The sequence below is a fragment of the Gorilla gorilla genome, chromosome 6 (assembly GCF_029281585.2).
Source record: "Gorilla gorilla gorilla isolate KB3781 chromosome 6, NHGRI_mGorGor1-v2.1_pri, whole genome shotgun sequence".
NCBI classification, from domain to species: Eukaryota; Metazoa; Chordata; class Mammalia; order Primates; family Hominidae; genus Gorilla; species Gorilla gorilla.
Genome location: NC_073230.2, coordinates 84721367 through 84741425, shown reverse-complemented (window position 1 = coordinate 84741425; position 20059 = coordinate 84721367). Strand labels below are relative to the sequence as shown.

The following is a 20059-nucleotide window of genomic DNA, read 5'->3' as shown; positions in this document are numbered from 1 at the left end:
ACAAACTAACAACAACAAAAAAAACCTGGGTGTGGTGGCACACATCTATAGTCCTAGGTACTTAGGAGACTGAGGTGGGAGGATTGCTCGAGCCTGGGCGGTCAAGGCTGCAGTGAACCATGATTTCGCCACTGCACTTTAGCTTGGGCAACAGAGGGAGACCCTGTCTCCAAAAAAAAAGAGTATAGGACCAGCTGATATAACAAGCAGTAACTGTCCCTACTGTCCCAACGCTGAGATACCGTGATCAAGGAAAAGACTCCCCACTAGGGCTGAGATCCAGCCCCACCTTGGAGAGGGCACAGTCACGGGTAATTCAATAGCAGAATTTCTGCATTACCACATGGTTGAACATGCTAGCAATCTGCCCTCTGGAATTTGCTGAAAATTCACCCTCTGGGGTGCTAGATTAAGCTATTAATGAACAGTTGTCTCACTACAAATCCACCCAGGCAGGTGCAGAGAAACTGCTGGTCACTGGATGCTGCTGAGCACTGGGCAGGACAGCATCCCAGTGCTGGAGAAGCTCAGTGCCTGTGGAGATTTGCACACAACAACCAGAAAGAAAAGCCTCTTACAAGGTCCCTCTAGTACTATGTACTGACAACATTTAATCATGTACCAGCTGACAGAGGAAGCATTTAAGGAACCCACCTCTATGTTTGCAGATCAGGCAGTGAAGGGTGAATTTGGAACTGATGGGCAGTCATTGGATGGATAGCTGGTACATGACATATTTCCCTCCACCAAGAAAGAAAGGGAAGAGAGAAAAGAGAGAGAGGACCAGGCATGGTGGTTCCCACCTATAATCCCAGCAGTGTGGGAGGCCAAGGCAGGTGGATCACTTGGGTCCAGGAGTTAGAAACCAGCCTGGGCGACATAGTGAAACCCTGTCTCTACTAAAAATAAATTAGCTGAGTGTGGTGGAGTTTGACTGTAGTCCCAACTTCTCAAGAGGCTGAAATAAAAGGATCACGAGTGTCTGGGGGTTCGAGGCTGCAGTGAGCCATGTTCACACCACTGCACTCCTGCCTAAGTGACACAGAGAGATCATGTCTCAAAAAAAGAAATGTTGGTGAAAATGTGGAGAATTTGGAACCCACATACATTACTGGTGGGAACACAAAATGGTTTAACTACTTTGGGTGTTTCTTTTCTCGTCATTTTATTTATTTATTTATATTTTTACTTTTTTTGTGTGACAGAGTCTCACTCTTTTGCCCTGGCTGGAATGCAGTGGTGTGATCCTGACTCACTGCAACCTCCACCTCCTGGGTTCAAAAAATTCTCCTTGCCTCAACTTCCCGAGTAGCTGGGATTACAGGCATCTGCCACCATGGCCAGCCAGGCTGGTTTTGAACTCCTGACCTCAAGTTATCCACCTGCCTCGGCCTTTCGAAGTGCTGGGATTACAGACGTGAGCCACCGCACCTGTCCTCTTGTCATTTTAATTTGATTTTTCAAAAACCGAAACAGGGTCTTGCTATCTTGCCCAAGCTGGTCTCTCTTTACTCGTAGGCTCAAGTGATCCTCCCACCTCAGCCTCTCATGTAGCTGGGATTACAGGTGTAAGTCACTGCACCTAACTGGTGTAACCACTTTGGAAAACAGTTTCTCAAAAGGCTAAATGTACAGTATCATAGAATGCAACAATTTCTCTCCTAGGTATATGTGCCAGAGAAATAAAAATATATGTCCACACAAAAACTTGTACATGAATCTTCATAGCAGCATTATTCATAATAGCCAATACATGGAAACAACCCAATGTTCATCAACTGAAGAATAAACAAAATGTGGTGTGTCTCTACCGTGGAATATTACTAAGCCATAGAAGGAACGAAATACTGACACATGCTATGACAGGAAGGAACTCTGAAAACACTGTGCTAAGAGGGAAAAAAAAGCCAGCCACAAACAATCACATATTGCACAATCCTATTTATATAGAAGGTCCAGATTAGGCAAATCTATAGTGACAGAAAATAGATCAGTGGTTGCCTATTGGGAACACAGAAGCATGGCGGGGAGTAACCTAGTGGCTTACTCCCCGCCATGTTCTTAGCTAGTGGCTAAGAACAGTGGATTTCTCTATAGGGTAATGAAAGCTTCTAAAATGGATTGTGGTGATAGATCACAGCTCCATGAATATTCTAAAAACCACTGAATTGCATACTTTGATAAATAAATTGCATGGTATGTGAACTACATTTCAATAAAGTTGTTATTTAAAAAAAGAAAATAGCGGGCTGGACACAGGTGGCCCATGGCTGCCTATAATTCCAGCACTTTGGGAGGCTGAAACAGGAGGATCACTTGAGGACAGGAGTTTGAGATCATCCTGGGCAGCACAGCACAATCCCATCTCTACAACAAAAAAATAAAAAATTTAGCTTTGCATGGTGGTGTATGTCTGTAGTCCAAGCTACTTGGGAGGCTGAGGCGGGAGTATTGCTTGAGCCGAGGAGTTTGAAGCCACAGCGAGCCATGATCACACCACTGCATTGCAGCCTGAGTGACAGAGTAAGATCCTGTCTCTAAAAAGGAAAGAAAAGAAATGCAAGTTTTTATCACTTTGTGAGAGTAACCAAGTTTGTAGAGAAACAGATAAGAACAAGAGCAATGAATGGTGAGAGTGAGAGGCTGGTTAGGCTCATTGCTAGCTAAGGGACTTCTGAAAAATTCATTAGTAAAATCACAGCTCTGGGGGTCAGTTAGGCAGTCAAACGATGAATGTTAAATCCATTACAAATGCCCATCGTCTTTCTTTACATCCCTTCTAATGAAAAATTCCTAAGTGCCTAAATAGCAAGTGTTCTCAAATGATAGCAGCTGTTTATTAAAGAAATAACATCTCAAATTTTAAAAACCATGAGTCAAATATTATTTTCTTCCTCCCATTTTACAGGTGTGCAACCTAAACAACAGAGAATTTAATTTTTCTAAGTGGCAGAGCACTGATTTAAATCCTATCACTTTGGCCTCAGAGTTTGTGCTTTATTTTACTTTATTATTTTAAAAGTCATCGTTTTTAAAACCAAGAGACTTATGCAAAATTCTGTGAGGATTCAAAACAAGCCTCTTGCTTTTCCTGACTGTGGGTGCAGGCAGGGCTCATGCTGCATTTTCTTTACTTATAATTGGATGGAGACATGATGGATGGAGACACGATGACAGGAGTTCTCTCGGTCATTGTGCACCAGAAAGGAGAGTGAAGAGAGGCACAGGGAAGCCAGTCTTACCATGTTTGAGCAACTGAACCAATGTCAGCCTTAGCCTACCTGCACAATTACATTTTTGTGAGAAAAACAGGCATCTCCCTATTTTGATAATCACAGCTAGCTACAGTAACAAACAATCCTAAAGTTATTCTTGGTAACATTATTCCTACAGCCTCAATCCTTTTAACTCATTATATTAGCTGTTCATTTCTCCGTTTTTCCTGACATCTAATTGATAACTAAAAGCTTATGTTATTAAATAAGCTTTGGGTTAACAGGATCAATGAATGAAGAGTTTAAAGATACCAAAAAAAAGTTCACAGAAGTACCTGCCAAATGTGCCAACTGACTACTATGAACTAATTTACTTTTGAGAAACATGCTATTTCTTACATACTACTGACAGTGCCTGTAAAAATGGTGCACATTAACTGGCTGTTTTATTTTCTCCCCAGTCTTAATATCTAATATCCACAGACTGAGATTAGGGCACCAACGTATACAGTGTAACTTCATACTAGAGTTAGAAGGTGACACGAAGTGTAGAAATCATAATCTTATCCATAAAGTTCCTGTCACCTTGGAATTAACCTCCCCTTTACATGGTCTCATTGTTCACCTTGTTCAGATCTTTATAGGTTCAGGCTCAGGTCTCTGCGGTTGCGCAGTGTGTCTTTTTACCAAAAGGAACACCTCATGCACTTTACAAGGAGCTCCTTCAGGAAAGGATGGCACCTCGTGTTGAGGAGAGATCTCTGATCCTCTGATCTTTTCCAAAAGGAGAAAAGTGAAGGTTTGAATGGATTTTTAGTTCTCGGCATTTTTGAACAGAAATAATCAGGTATTAAGTTGCTCAAAGATGCCCACAAGCTTTCATAGGAGAAACATCTAATTCATAACCAAGAGTTTATGTTATTAAGTAAGCTTTCCTTTAACAGGATGAATGAATGAAGAGTTTAAATACTCACTCTAATCCCCATTTAGTCATCTGGTATACTCTCTGTGAGGTATGCTCTCAGTCATCTGGTATACTCTGTCATCTGGTATACTCTCTGTGAGGTATACTCTTAGTCATCTGGTATCCTCTCTTTGAGTATGCCAGATGATTAAATGGAAATTACTGCACCACTAAACACCAGTACTGCAAACCCTTATTTAAAAAATCGACACCTAGGACATAAAAAAAAAAAATGATCCTAGGCTGGGCGTGGCGGCTCACGCCTGTAATCCTAGCACTTTGGGAGGCCAAGGTAGGCAGACTGCCTAAGCTCAGGAGTTTGAGACCAGCTTGGGCAACATGGTGAAACCCCATCTCTACTAAAATACAAAAAATTAGCCAGATGTGGTGGTGTGCACCTGTAGTCCCAGCTACTCGGAAGGCTGAGGCAGGAGAACTGCTTGAACCTGGGATGCTGAGGCTGCAGTGAGCAGAGATCATGCCACTGCACTCCAGCCTGGGTGACAGAGCGAGACTTTCATCTCCAAATAAAAAAGAATGATCCTAATGCGGTTATTTCCTTTTGCATTTATGAGGAGATGGAAGAAATACCCATATTTGATGGTTGTTTGGGAACTGTCTTTGGTATTGTAGGAAGTATTTTAATACTGTGAACATGAAAAGATGAGAACCCTGCAGACCCCGTGGGCATGGAGAGAAGGAAGTACATTAGAGGATGTTGTAGGACATACTTTCATTCCAGGCACTGCTTTTTAAACCACCCCTCAACTTTCTTTCCTTAAAAGAACAGAAAAAACAAGACAAAAGATGAAACATTCCATGTGACCCTCTGCACCCTTATTTGTTGTAATAAAGGAAAAGCATTTTAGGGATTTTCTTGAGTGCAGTTTATGATGTGATCCATGTTATTTCTTTCCTGTTAATAATTTTCAAAATTTCAATTAAAGACATTCAGAAATTTAGCTTTATCACAGGCAGCTGTTCACAGGTAAAACTAGTTTGGTTACCTTCATCTGTATAAACATGTAGCTAGTGAATTGACATAACTATTAAACTGGAGAATCAACAGAAACATGCCAAGGACTGGCCCTTACCTTCCACAGTGACCTCAATTTCAGGAACCTTTTCATTACTCTCAGGGCTTCATAGTCTTTTTAGAAACTGCGAAGCTGTAAAATAAAGCACAGAATTACTTTAGTATATTGTAGAAAAAAATACAGAAGGAAATGCTTTATAAGAGCAGAGTATTAAAATTCATTCAGTTTGGCTCTTTTCAAAGAAACCTGCAGAATTAAACTTGTAGTGTAATCCTCCACAAGGGACTCAACAAAGCCATGGAAACATGAATGAAGTGGGATTGCAAATGCGACACTTCCAACAAAATTTTTTTTAAAGAAAAAGAGGTCCATTAAATAAGATACCTTAAAAAGCCAAGAAATTAACTGCAAGTCCCACAAAGAGAATGGCCAATGATTCTGTGTGATTTAAGGAATGCTGATAAAGAATGTCTTAATGCAGTGAAATATAATACAAAACACAGGTAATCTCTTACCTTTAGTGTTTATTTTATTAGCAACTCCAGGAGGCAAGTAGGAAATAACCAGTTCAGGTCTAGAAAGAAAACCAAGGAATGTTACAGTAGCCAGTACAATGGTGGCCTCACAGCTAGTAAAACGGTTGTGATATGACCAGGGTTTTTTCCTAAAGGTGTTCACAGAGTCATCCTGTAATGTCACAATAATTCCTATCATTGTGGATGAAAACCCTGACTTTTCCTTCCCATGACTGGCAAGTAATTGTATGAAGAGTAAATTACTTCTTTCATGAAAAAGAAAATTAACACTAGTGTACTTTCTTCAGCCACCAAAATTCTGCAGAAACGCAGATATAATTTAAAAAAAACCTCAATCATCAGGCCGGGCACGGTGGCTCATACCTGCAGTCCCCATACTTTGGGAGGCTGAGGTGGGTGGATCACCTGAGGTCAGGAGTTTGAGACCAGCCTGACCAACTTGGTGAAACACCGTCTCTACAAAAAATACAAAAATTAGCCGGGCATGGTGGTGCATGCCTGTAATCCCAGCTACTTGGGAGGCTGAGGCAGGAGAATCACTTGAACCTGGGAGGTGGAGGTTGCAGTGAGTCGGGATCGCGCCATTGCACTGCAGCCTGGGTAACAAGAGTGAAACTCTGTCTCAGAAAAAGGAAAAGAAACTCAATCATCAATATTTACTTGCTAATAAGATTGACCCAGGAATAACAGAGCAGATAAAACCCAGCAGATTAAACTTCATTCAAGTACTTAGGCATAGTGCAAGCCACCACAGTGTGTCTGAACATCGGAGAGGCAGTGGTCACTATTCTTGCACTGATGAAGATGACTGAGTATGGGATGGGGAATGGCAGGGGTAATGGAGAGTGCCAGGACTGCAGCTCAGAGCCAGGCTTTTCCATCAAGGACTTACAGACACACCTGTCACTTCTAGCTAGAAAAACATTTTAGTAGAAATGTCATTTTATTGCTTTAATTCCAGAAATGACTACAGTGGCAAATATAACTTACTTTTTTATTGTTGTTGTTGTTGTTGTTGAGGCAGAGTCTCGCTCTGTCACCCAGGCTGGAGTGCAGTGTTGTGATCTCGGCTCACTGCAGCCTCTGCCTCCCAGGTTCAAGTGATTCTCCTGCTTCAGCCTCCCAAGTAGCTGGGATCACAGGTGCCCGCCAACATGCCCGGCTAATTCTTTGTATTTTTAGTGGATACGGGGTTTTGCCATGCTTGCCAGGCTGGTCTCGAACTCCGGACCTCAGGTGATCTGCCCACCTCAGCCTCACAAAGTGCTGAGATTACAGACATGAGCCACTACGCCTGGCCTAAAACTTACTTTTTACCAACAAATTTGATTTTATTACTCCCATGGACGATCCTTTCAAGTCATGGAATTCCAAACCAGGAGGGCTTCGAAAGGGAATCCTGTCTGGCAAACCTTCTACACACAGGAACTTGGGATTTGATTCAAACACAGGATATGGTTCTTTTACTGCCTCAGTGAGTCCAAGAACTTAAGCTGAAAGTGCAAGAGAACATAATTTGTGGAAAATAAAATCTGACACGGACATTCTTTTATTTGTATCTGCATTCTCAAGTACATTATGGACAAGTTTCCTACAATCAAGCAATATTCACTTCATGTTGAAGGCATTTTGCTTAGGATATTAAAAAATAAGTACTTTTGAGAGGAACACTTTAACCCTTTCACTCAAAAGGAGAGTTATGTTATTAGCCAAAATGACCTCCAGAGTAGCTGGGACTACAGGCACCCGCCACCACGCCTGGCTAATTTTTTGTATTTTTAGTATACTAGAGACGGGGCTTCACCGTGTTAGCCAGGATGGTCTCGACCTCCTGACCTCGTGATCCGCCCGCCTCGGCCTCCCAAAGTGCTGGGATTACAAGAATGAGCCACCGCACCCCGCCCACATTTTAGAAAATGAATTCTAAGACACAGAGAGTTCAACTACCTTTCCAAAGATGACACAGCTAATTACACAGCAGACCAGGTGGCCTGACCCCAGGACTTTTGCCCTTGATCTCTACACTACCATGTTCAGCACAGCAGTAAATATTTCATACAGTTTTATCCAGATTTTTCCTGTTGGTTGTGGTAAACCACGTTTTGTTGTTTGGAGACAAGGTGTTGCTCTGTTGCCCAGGTTGCTGGTGTGCAGCGACACAAACATGGCTCACTGCAGCCTCAACCTCCTGGGCTCAGGCAATCCATTTCAGCTTCCCAAAGTGCTGGGATTACAGGAATGAGCCATCATGCCTGGCCTCACACTATATTTTAATGCTTTTTTTGAAAATGGAAACTTTTACCAATGACTCACTTCATTCAAACTAATGATAAGGAAATGATGCTATTCTCTTTTGTTTTGTTTTTGCATTTTTTTTTCTTTTTTGAGACAGGGTCTTGCTCTGTTGCCCAGGCTGGAGTAGGTAGTGCAATCATGGCAGCCTCAACCTCCCAGACTCAAGCAATCCTGCCCCCATGATTCCCAAGTAGCTGAGACTACACGTGCATGCTACCACTTTTGGCCAATTTTTGTTGTAGAGACAGAGTTTCACCATGTTGCCCAGGCTGGTCTCAAACTCCTGGGCTCAGCTATCCTCTCCCCGCAGCCTCCCAAAGTGTTGGGATTACAGGCATGAGCCACTGTACCTGGTTGATGCTGTTCTTTTTAAATGCATTTTTCCTTTTTTTTTTTTTTTGAGACGGAGTCTTACTCTTTCTCCCAGGCTGGAGAGCACTGGTGCAATCTCGGGTCACTGCAGCCTGGTCTTGAACTCCTGACCTCAGATGATCCACCCGCCTCGGCTGCACACAGTGATTTTGCTCATTTTAGATACTAGAACTTGTTAATTAAAAAAAATTTTTTTTCTTTTTTTTGAGCTGCAGTGCAGTGGCATTATCTCGGCTCACTGCAACCTCTGCCTCCCGGGTTCAAGCGATTCTCCTGCCTCAGCCTCTTGAGTAGCTGGGACTACAGGCGCATGCCACCATGCCCAGCTAATTTTTGTTATTTTTAGTACAGACAGAGTTTCACCATGTTGGCCAGGATGGTCTCAATCTCTTGACCTCATGATCCACCTGCCTCAGCCTCCCAAAGTGCTAGATTATAAGCATGAGCCACTGCGCCTAGCCAAAAAAAAAACATTTTTTGAGACAAAGTCTAACTCTGTCATGCAGGCTGGAGTACAGTGGCAGAGTCACAGCTCACCGCAGCCTTGACTTCCTGGACTCAGGTGATTCTCCCACCACAGTCTCCCAAGTATCTGGGACTACAGGTGCACGCCACCACATCTGGCTAATTTTTTTGTATTTTGTAGAGAAGGAGTTTTGCCACATTGCCCAGGCTGGTCTTGAACTCCTGGGCTCAAGTGATCTTTCAGCCTCACCCTTCCCAAAGTGCTGGAATTGCAGGCATGAGCCACTGCTCCCGACATTTTTAATTCAATTTAAATTATAAATGTGATCACCATAGAAAATATGTGTATTATTTATCTGCTGCTATATAACAAATTACTCGAAACCTAGTGGCTTACAATAAATTCATAGGGCCAGGGACAGTGGCTCATGCCTGCAGTCCCATCACTTTGGGAGGCCGAGGGGGGAGATCGCTTGAGTCCAGCAGTTTAAGACCAGCCTGGGCAGCACAGTGAGACTCCATCTCTACAGAAAATGCAAACATTAGCCAGGCATGATGGTGCAAACCTGTGGTCCCAGCTACTCAGGAGGCTGATGCAGGAGAATCACTTGAGCCCAGGAGGGAGAGGTTGCAGTGAGCCAAGATCACCCACTGCACTCCAGCCTGGGTGACAGAGTGAGACTCTGTCTCAAAAATAAATAAATAAATAAATAAAATACTTAGGATCTCCATTTCTGTGGGTCAGGAATTCAGGAGTGGCATAGCTGGGTCATTTGGGCTCAGGGTGTCTCATGACATTGCACTCAGGCTGTCCACTGAGACTGCAGTCACCTAAAGCCTGTTTCCAAGATGGCTCACTCATGACGGCTGACAGGAGGCCTCAGTTCCTGTTACATGAGCCTCTCTACAGGCTGCTTAGGTGTCATGGTGTGACAGCTGGCTTTCCCAAGTGAGTAATCAAAGAGTGAGCAAGGAGGAAGCCACAGTACCTTTTATGATGTAGTTTGCAAAGTTGCAAGCCATCACTATTGCTTTTTCCTATCTGTCAGAAGGGAATCACGTAACCCAGCCCTCACTCAAGGGGATAGGGACTGGGCTCCACCTTTGACGAGAGTATCAGAGATGTATTTTAAATGACCAACTATGTTTAATTATTGCAAGTACGGTCACTGCAGAAAAATTGGAAAATAGGGAGAAGCAAAAAAAAAAAAAAGTCACTTGTAATTCCATGACTCAATGGATAACATTAGTAGTTGGGTATATACATAATTCCAATATTCAAAATATATATTTACTTTCTTAAAATATAAACACACTATATGTACTGTGGTGTAATCTGCTCTTTCACTTAATGTATTGTAAAAATACCTTTCATGTCAAATATTCTTAATTTTTTAATTGAGACAGAATTTTGTTTTTGTCACCCAGGCTGGAGTGCAATGGTGCAATCTCCACGCACTGCAACCTCTGCTTCATGGGTTCATGCGATTCTCCTGCCTCAGCCTCCGAAGTAGCTGGGATTACAAGCATGAGCCACCACGTCAAGCTAATTTTTTGTATTTTTAGTAGACACAGGGTTTCACCATGTTGGCTAGGCTAGTCTAAAACTCCTGTGATTACCCGCCTCGGCCTCCCAAAGTGCTGGGATTACAGGCATGAGCCACTGCGCCAGATTTTTTAATGGCTGCATACATTTCATCATATGTATGTATCATAACATTTAATGAATTATATTATGGGATACTTAGGCTGTTACAGGATTTCCCTGTTTTATACATTTTGTTAAATGAACATCCCTACAGCACATTTATTTGTACAATCATGACTGTTTCTTAAATCCCTAGAAGTGAAATTTCTGGAACACAGTTTGCATAACTTTAAAACTTCAAATGCCTGTTACCTAATTTGAGCAGAATTTTTACTGCAATAATCAAGAGTCCATTTGGCCAAATGTCTTATCTATGACAACACCTGCAAAAGTTCAAATATTGATAACTATAAGTGAATTTGTTGAGAGTGACTGAAATCACTACAGAATGCGAAGTTGCTGTAAAAACTTTACTAAAGAGTGAACTGGCCAGGCACGGTAGCTAATGCCTGTAATCCGAGCACTTTGGGACGCTGAGGTGAGCAGATTGCCTGAGCTCAGGAGTTTGAGACTGGTGTGGACAACACGGTGAAATCCCATCTGTACTAAAAATACAAAATTATCTGGGCATGGTTGTGGGCCCATCACCATGACACCCGGCTAACTTTTTTGTATTTTTAGTAGAGACAGGGTTTCACCATGTTACCTAGGCTGGTCTGGAACTCCTGACCTCAAGTGATGCGCCCGCCTTGGCCTCCTAAAGTGCTGGGACTACAGCCATGAACCACCGTGCCTGGCCTGGTTTTTGTTTTTTTTAATATATATATTTATGTATACAGGGTCTTACTCTCTCACGCAGGCTGAAGTACAGTGGTACAATCATAGCTCACTGCAGCCTCGAACTCCTGGGCTCAAGTGATCCTCCTGCCTTACCCTCCTAAGTAGCTCCTGGGACTACAGGCATGCAACCTCATCTCTACTAACAATAAAAATTAGCCAGGCGTGGTGATGCACAGGAGTCACCCCTGCTCGGGAGGCTAAGGCAAGAGGATCGCTTAGGCCTAGGAGTTAGAGGCTGCAGTAAGCTATTATCACACCACTGCACTCCAGCCTAGGTGACAAGAGTGAGACCCTGTCTCAAAATAAAAAATAAAAAAAGAAGTTTGAATATAATTATCTTTTTTTAAAAAAGACAATGGATTCTGTTACTATTTCATTATTGTCAGTACAGAGAAAATGCTCATTTTTAAAAACCTAGATGAGGGGTAGACCAGTAAACATCATTTGTACACACAGGACCTGCCAACCCACCAGGCAAAAAAGAGGCCTCCACTGAGCAAGTCTAACTGCTGGATGCTATGTCATATTTAAACTTCATGAGATCTGGCCAGGCATAGTAACTGATGCCTGAAAATCCCTGTAGGCCAAGGCGAAAGGGTTGCTTGAGGCCAGGAGTTTGAGACCAGCCTGGGAAACAGCGAGACTCAGTTTCTACAAAAACTTTTTAAAAAATTAGCTGGGTGTGGTGGTGTGTGCCTGTGGTCCCAGCTGCTTGGGAGGCTGAGGCAGGAGGATCGCTTGAGCCCAGGAGTTCAAGGCTGCAGTGAGTCATGATCGTGCCACTGCATGCAGGCCTGGGCGGCAGAGTGAGACTCTGTCTCCACAATAAATAAGTAAACATCGTATGATCCGTACCAGGGTACAGGCAGGTGTTATCCCCACTTTTCATCCTCAACTCTGAGTTGAGTCATACATCAACTCTGATGACTTTTGTTTGCACTCCCCTTAAGTCATCCACAGGAACAGCTACTTTACATAGAAAAGTCAATCTCAGAGGGTTGACTAACTTGCCCAATTACTGAAAAAGGTAGAGCTTCAATTAGCACCCAGGCCCATCTGATGCTAGTATTCCCTCTCCACCCCTCCATGTGGCTTCTCTTTATTTATTTTAATTTTCTTTGAGACAGAGTTTCACTCATTGCCCAGGATGGACTGCAATGGCGCTATCTTGGCCCACTGCAACCTCTACCTCCTGGGTTCAAGCGATTCTCCTGCCTCAGGCTCCCAAGTAGCTGGGATTACAGGTGCCTGCCACAATACCCATTTAATTTTTTGTATTTTTAGTAGATAGGGGGTTTCACCATATTGACCAGGCTGGTCTTGAACTCCTGACCTCAAGTGATCCACCCGCCTAATCCTCCCAAAGTGCTGGGATTACAGGCATGAGCCACCGTGCCTGGCCTTGGCTTCCCTTTAATAAATCACCACTCAATTTGATGTGGAGGCTCTGTTAGTTCGCAAAATATAATGAGTGGATTATTTCCAAATCCACTTCCTCTGTTTTATCTATCAGTGTAATCAAGGGCCAGGGTCTTCCCTTGTTCTTGCCTCAAGGTGAAACAGAAGTGGCTTCCCTGTGCTCCGCAGCAGGTTAGACCTAGGCTTAAATCCTGAAGAGTGCTGAGACTCCACTGCACACTGCCATGCCGAGGCCCCTGTGATGTGTCTCGACAGGGGTCCTCTCCCTCCAAGCTCCATGAACCCCAGTGCTGGGACCCTGGTCACCAGCCTAAACTTAGTCTCAGAGTTCAGTAACCTTTAGGAACCCTGAAGCCCGTGACTTCTCACACCCCTGCCATCCTATTCTTAGTTCTGTCTGTATTAACTCAATTAATCGTGACAACTTTTGATGCAGAAACTATTGTTTTTTATGTTTTACAGGTGAAGAAACTGAGGCTTGGAGACGCAGTGCAGCCTGCCCAAAATCACATGGTTAATAAGTTGCAGAACTAGAATTCAAACTCCAAGTCTACCTCCTGGACCCAAGCTCTTAACGCCTGTGCTATGAGCTAATAACATATGGAGAATTTTGATTATTTTCCTTAGCATTTACCACCATATAACATAATATGCATTATACTTATTTATCTTGTTTATGCCTGTCTCTCCCACTAGACTATAAGCCCCACGAGGGCAAAGATCTTTATTAACTGTATCAGCATCTAGAATACGCCCCAACCATAGAGTAGGCACCCAGTACATATACATATATATATATACACACACACACACACGTATATACACACACATACACATACACATACACATAGATATATAATTTTTTATTTATATTTTTGAGACAGAGTCTCTGTCACCAGGCTGGAGTGCAGTGGCGCAATCTCGGCTCACTGCAACCTCCGCCTCCTGGATTCAAGCCATTCTCGTGCCTTAGCCTCCCAAACAGCTGGGATCACAGGCGTGCGCCACCATGCCTGGCTAATTTTTGTATTTTTAGTAGAGACGGGGTTTTACCATGTTGTCCAGGCTACTCTTGAACTCCCAGCCTCAAGTGATCCACCCACCTCAGCCTCCCAAAGTGCTGGGATTACAGGTGTGAGCCACCAGGCCCAGCCGACATCCCCTGCCTTGATACAGATCTTCACAGCTTCCTGCTTGAGGAAATGTTAATGGACCAAGAACACAGTCCCCTTATTCCTTGGAGATTTCAGAGATTGAAAACAATCTCAAACACCAAACACAACTTACCAAAAGCTGCCTTGAGGGAGATGGATAGGTGAGGTCACCACATTCCTCATCTTTCTGACACCACAGAGAAGCTTCCACTCTAAGGAAGCAGAAACATGAGCTGTTGCTTTCTCTTAAGGTTTGAAACTCAGGTGCCTTATTTCCCCCAATGTATTCTTCCATTAGTAGGTAGTAAGTATAAAGCAAAACAAAATAAGCAACTACCTGATCCTCTTTTGAATGGCAAGATCTTTCTTCTCATCATCAGTGAGCCGAGATCGTGCCACCACACTCCAGTCTGGGCAACAGAGCAAGACTCCTTCTCAAAAAAATAACAAGTCAGTGGATGTCATCTTTCCTCATTCCTCCCAGGGGTGCGCGTTTTTCAGCATTCCCCAGTCACATCTTTCACTAGCATTGGATTGATGACATTTCCCATAGCACCCAGTCTTCCAGGCTCACTGGGGTTCTGGACAGAACGCATATTTACAGAGATGAGTCATGATGTACTTTTCAATCTGATCCATTATCTTCTCAACCCTTTCTGGAGGCACTGAAATAGCCAAACAGACAGAAAAGCTCAAGAGAGTATATATACTCCTTGTACTGGTAGTAAGTAAGCCACTCCTTGTACTGGCAGTAAGCCTAAAAGTACTCACAGATTATATTAATCCTTCAGGAGAGTAAAACCTATCCATTAATATTATTTCCAATATCCACTGTTGCAGGATTTTTCCTTAGTTCAGCTAAAGATGGGGTCCTTGTCCGTCTCAAGGCCACAAAAATTTAGGCTCGCAGACGGTTTGAATAGTGAGTAAGACAGGGTTTTATTGGGACTCTCACAAGGCCAGAGTCCCTGCTAGAGTGCTTTCCGCCAGCAGCTAGAATACTGGGTTTTACACAGTAAGAAGAAGTGCCAGGCTCCTCCCCACTATCAACAGTGCAAACATCCTGAAGTTCCACCCCAGTGCACAGGCTGATTGGAGTTTTTCCGGGGACTCCTTCCTACCTAGCAGTCTCATCATGACCATCTCATTCTTTTTGCTATATCTACATATTATTAAATAGATTTAATGCATGTTTTGATAATTTACGTATTTTATGGACACTTCTATTTATCTAACCCACTGAAGATTTTTGGTGGCTTTATAACATTCCATTATATTAACTGACTTATTCGACTCTCCTCTACCACTGTGCATTTGGGTTGATTCCCCTCTTTCACTGTTGTGCATCACAGCTATAAATAATTTTGTAAGGACTATCTTCTTTTGGGTTACTTCTCTGTGATACATCTCCAAAAGTGGCACTAACCACTTAATAAGAATAAACAACATTATAGTGCTAAGTATCTATTGCTAGCCACACTCCTCGGAAACTCAGTGCACACTGTCATTAACCACGTGTATGCGCTTATTTCCCTATGGCCCTTACAACATTGGGCTTGATAATTTGTATTTGATTTTACTGATTTTATACGTAGAACATACGTATGTATTCCTCACTTTCTGCCAAAGAATATTTAAAGTCTATTTAAAAGATAAATGCAGTTCAGCACAACAGACTAGAAAATAAAAAGAATAACAAATAACTGTAATCCCAGTGCTCTGGAAGGCTGCAGCTAGAGGATCGATTGAGCCTAGGAGTTCAAGACCAGCCTGGGCAACATAGTGAGACCCCACCTCCAGTAAAGATAGAGAGATGAGAGATGAGAGATGAGAGATGAGAGAGATGAGAGAGAGAGAGAGAGAGAGAGAGAGAGAGATAGAGAGAGAGAGATACATAGATAGACAGATTATGATAGATATTTTAAAAATTCTTTAAAAATTTTAGGCTGGGTGTGGTGGCTCACGCCTGTAATCCCAACACTTTGGGAGGCCAAGGCGGGCAGATCACAAGGTCAGGAGATCGAGACCATCCTGGCTAACATGGTGAAACTCCGTCTATACTAAAAATACAAAAACAAAATTATCCGGGCGTGGTGGCAGGCACCTGTAGTCCCAGCTACTCAGGAGGCTGAGGCAGGAGAATGGTGTGAACCTGGGAGGCGGAGCTTGCAGTGAGCCGAGACTGCACCACTGCACTCCAGCCTGGGCAACAGAGTGAGACTCCACATCAAAAAAAAAAAAAAAAAAAATCACACATGGAGAGAGACCTGAAGCAGAGCCACAGATGACAAGACAGAAATGTTCTCCTGGAATATGTCTAAATTAGTCAAGAGTCAGCCCATATATCTGTCTCTAACTAAACTTTTTAGCAACCATCACTAAGATGAAAACAGTCACATAATTCAGGGTTCAAAACATGAAAGCAAACTAATTCTTCAGGTGAAATTCTGACACCAAAATCAGAAATTTCTCCCAAGGGTTCTCACAAGGATGTCACAGTAGAAGAGCATGAATAAGGCCGAGAACAAACCCCCAGAACTGGCTGTCTCAGACCTCATCTACACAGGCCACTGACATCACATGCCAAGCGCCAATACATCCTGTGGAAGCCCACAGCAGTCTGACCGTCTGGCTTAACTCTAAAAGGATGGCAGGACACTTGGGGTCAGAGGCAGTCACCTCATTCCCTCAGTGAAAATGGCCAAGCACTCATGGCACTTTGTGATCACCTTGACTGCAGCCCTAATCACTGTCAACTAGTTACTCATATACATGCCATTTGGCTGAATTAAAATTGATCCCTCATCTATAAAAGCCTAGGTACTACCTTTAGTAAAGTTTAGATATTTCACTGTATTAAGCTCTTATTTATATTCATGACTTCCCATGTTTTTTATTGCACAGATTTTTAAAAAGTTAATACTATTAAGCCTTTTATCTGGTCATTAAAAACAATTCTTTTGGACAGGCGCAGTGCCTCACACCTGTAATCCCAGCACTTTGGGAGGCCGAGGCGGGCAGATCACCTTAGGTCAGGAGTTCAAGACCAGCCTGGCCAACATGGCAAAACCCCATCTCTACTAAAACTACAAAAATCAGCTGGGCAGGCTACTGCACACCTGAAATCCAGCTACTCGGGAGGCTGAGGCAGGACAATCGCTTGAACCCGGGAGGTGGAGGTTGCAGTCAGCCAAAATTGCGCCGTTGCACTCCAGCCTGGGCGGCAGAGCGACACTCTGTCTCAAAAACAAACAAACCAAACAAACAAACACATTTTTTGTAAGTTTTTAATTTTATTTCTCTTTTTATTTGTTTTTTAATATATAGAAACAAGGTCTCATTATGTTGCCCAGTCTTTTCTCAAACTCCTGGGCTTAACTGATCCTCCTGCCTTGACCTCTAAAAGTGCTGGGATTACAGGTGTGAGCCACCATGCCCAGGTAAAACAATTTTTTGATAGTTCAATTTTTGCTCCTCTCTACAGCTGAAATACGTATCCTAAGGTACTGTTCATATATATATTTTTTTTTTTCTTTTCTTTTTTTCCCCCGAGACGGAGTCTCGCTCTCTCACACAGGCTGCAGTGGTGTGATCTCATTGTAACCTCTGCCTCCCTGGTTCAAGCGATTCTCCTGCCTTGGCCTCCCAAGTAGCTAGAATTACAGGCATGAACCACCACGCCCAAGCTAATTTTTTTTTTTTTTTTTTTTTTTTTTTTTGAGACAGTCTCACTCTGTCCCTCAGGCTGGAGTACAATGGTGTGATCTTAGCTCAGTGCAACCTCCACCTCCCGGTTCAAGTGATTCTCCTGCCTCAGCCTCCTGAGTAGCTAGGATTACAGGCACCTACTACAACACTCAGATAATTTTTGTATTTTTAGTAGTGATGGAGTTTCCCCATGTTGACCAGGCTGGTCTCGAACTCCTATCCTCAACTCATCTGGCTGCCTCGGCCTCCCAAAGTGATGGGATTATAGGCATGAGCCACCATACCCAGCTCATATCCTAATCTACTTTCTTCTCAATTTTTTCATGTCAAGCTGTTTAATTTGGCTGGAATGTAAGGTGCATGGTATGAAACACAGAACTAAAACTCTATACAAGTGTATCTGTCATCACCATCAGCAGTTAGTAAAGCACAATCTTGTACCCCCTCGTCCTCACAGGTGTCATGTAACTTGCTCCTGAGAAATTAAATCTATTTCTGAAACCTCTGGCTGATATCACTGTTCTGTATTTTCATTTTTTACCCAAATCTCATCTAGGTGTGATGACTTTCATTTTAGAATGTATTAAAAACTCTGCTGGATTTAGAAACATCCCCGCTTCACAAATTCTTGCTTTCTACCCCCTCACAAAAATATCATATGGTATATTTGTTTCCTTGTTTTTCTATAATAAATAATGTAACACTGTAATTCAAATGATATTTTAAGTGTTTATACTGACCTGCAAAGTATTTTTTTTTTTTGAGATGGAGCCTCACTCTGTTGCCCAGGCTGGAGTGCAGCGGTGCAAACTTGGCTCACTGAAACCTCCGCCTCCCAGGTTAAAGCAATTCCCCTGCCTCAGTCTCCTGAGTAGCTGGGACTACAGGCGTACGCCACCACGCCTGGCTAATTTTTGTATTTTTAGTAGACACAGAGTTTCGCCATGAGGGCCAGGTTGGTCTGTAACTCTTGACCTCAAGTGACCCGCCTGCCTCAGCCTCCCAAAGCACTGGGAGTGTGATGACTAGGTTTTCACGTGTGAGATATGCCTCACTCAAACCTTGTTACAACACTGGCACATTGCCTGTCGGATGTGAACAAAGACAAAAAAAGACCCTCACGCTCATAAGGGTGGAACTTGCTGTGACAGAGTTCATCTTGGCAGTGCTTGCTGAACACTTCCTGAATCTGGACTTCACTCGTGAGTCTCACAGAGAGAGGTTCTTCAGGTGAGGGTTATTGTCTTTAATTTCTTCTTCTGGAACACACTGTGTTGCCTTCTCCAAAACATCTGCAACCTCTAACGAGTCCTTGCAGAAGCCTTGAATGCTATACATATTTCCCTCCTCCACCAATTTTTGGCTGCTCTGCTGCGAGCCCTCAGTATCTGCCAGTGCTTGCTTATCTTCTTCCACAGCCTCCTTCAGCTGCTCTTCTAACTTGACTTCTTCCATGAGTATCTTGTCCATAGAGGGAGCATCTGTCCTCCATTTGGTTTGGATCCACATCCTCTTCCAAGTGCTGGCAACTGTTCTTTTGTTTTGTAGCTGTGTGCAGAACTGAGGAGAAGGCCTGGAGACAATGCCAACACCGGGAGACCGCGTGGCACCAGCCTCACACATGGAGCCGCCGTGGCTGCCCCGTGATGATGATTTAACTTTCCCCTCGCCTATCACTATATGCTTCTATGAAATGTTTTAAATTATTTTTATTCCTTCAGCATAATTATCAAATACATCTTTTATCTACTTTTTTTCCTTATGACTTACAGATTCTGAGAGCTCAGAGCTATTTCCACTGCCTCACTTCTCATCCTCACTGCTTCTAGTTTTAAAATTAGGTCCTGGGTTGCTACCCCTGCTGAAGTTCTCACAATAATTAAAGCCTATTTGCTGGTTAAGGTTGCTTTGTTTTGGATACATACTTCTGTTCTTACAGTAATTACACAGCAGGGCAAATTACTCCTTGCATAAATATACACTTTAGAACAATGGAGTCATTTTAAAATATAGAAGGACACTTATCTTTCTACTTATTGTGGGAAAGATCATGGAAATGAAGATATAGTCATGTCTTAAACTGCATATTTTTTGTCCTCATGCAGGTACAAGGCTTTAAGTACATAATATATAATCAGTATCACTTTTTTTTTTTCTTTGAGACAGAGTTTTTTTGCTCCTGTTGCCAAGGCTGGAGGTGCAATGGCGCGATCTCGGCTACCTGCAACCTTCGCCTCCCAGGTTCAAGTGATTCTCCTGCCTCAGCCTCCCTAGTAGCTGGGATGACAGGCGCCCACCACCACGCCCAGCTAATTTTTTGTATTTGTAGTAGAGACCGGGTTTCACAATGCTGGCAAGGCTGGTCTCGAACTCCTGACCTCAGGCGATCCACCCACCTTGGCCTCCCAAAGTGCTGGGATTACAGGCATGAGCCACCATGCCCAGCTCAGTATCAGATTTTTACAG

At 43.1% G+C, this 20059-nt stretch overlaps 1 long non-coding RNA gene and 1 other non-coding gene across 9 annotated transcripts in view; one reads left to right on the top strand and one right to left on the bottom strand.

Annotated features, from left to right (window-relative positions):
• The window catches only part of LOC129534737 (uncharacterized), a 111428-nt gene that overhangs the window by 35901 nt on the left and 55468 nt on the right, over window positions 1–20059 (bottom strand). For all 8 annotated transcript variants that reach the window (XR_010134693.1, XR_010134697.1, XR_010134699.1 and 5 more), the window contains 5 exons: window positions 14223–14550; window positions 14019–14097; window positions 6743–7245; window positions 5732–5790; window positions 5274–5348 (listed from right to left, as the gene is read on the bottom strand). This is a non-coding gene — a long non-coding RNA (uncharacterized lncRNA). The remainder of the gene's footprint in view (window positions 1–5273; window positions 5349–5731; window positions 5791–6742; window positions 7246–14018; window positions 14098–14222; window positions 14551–20059) is intronic.
• LOC115935521 (small nucleolar RNA U13) lies at window positions 18590–18688 on the top strand. The gene has a single exon (XR_004071136.1). It is a non-coding gene; the product is annotated as a small nucleolar RNA U13 (small nucleolar RNA).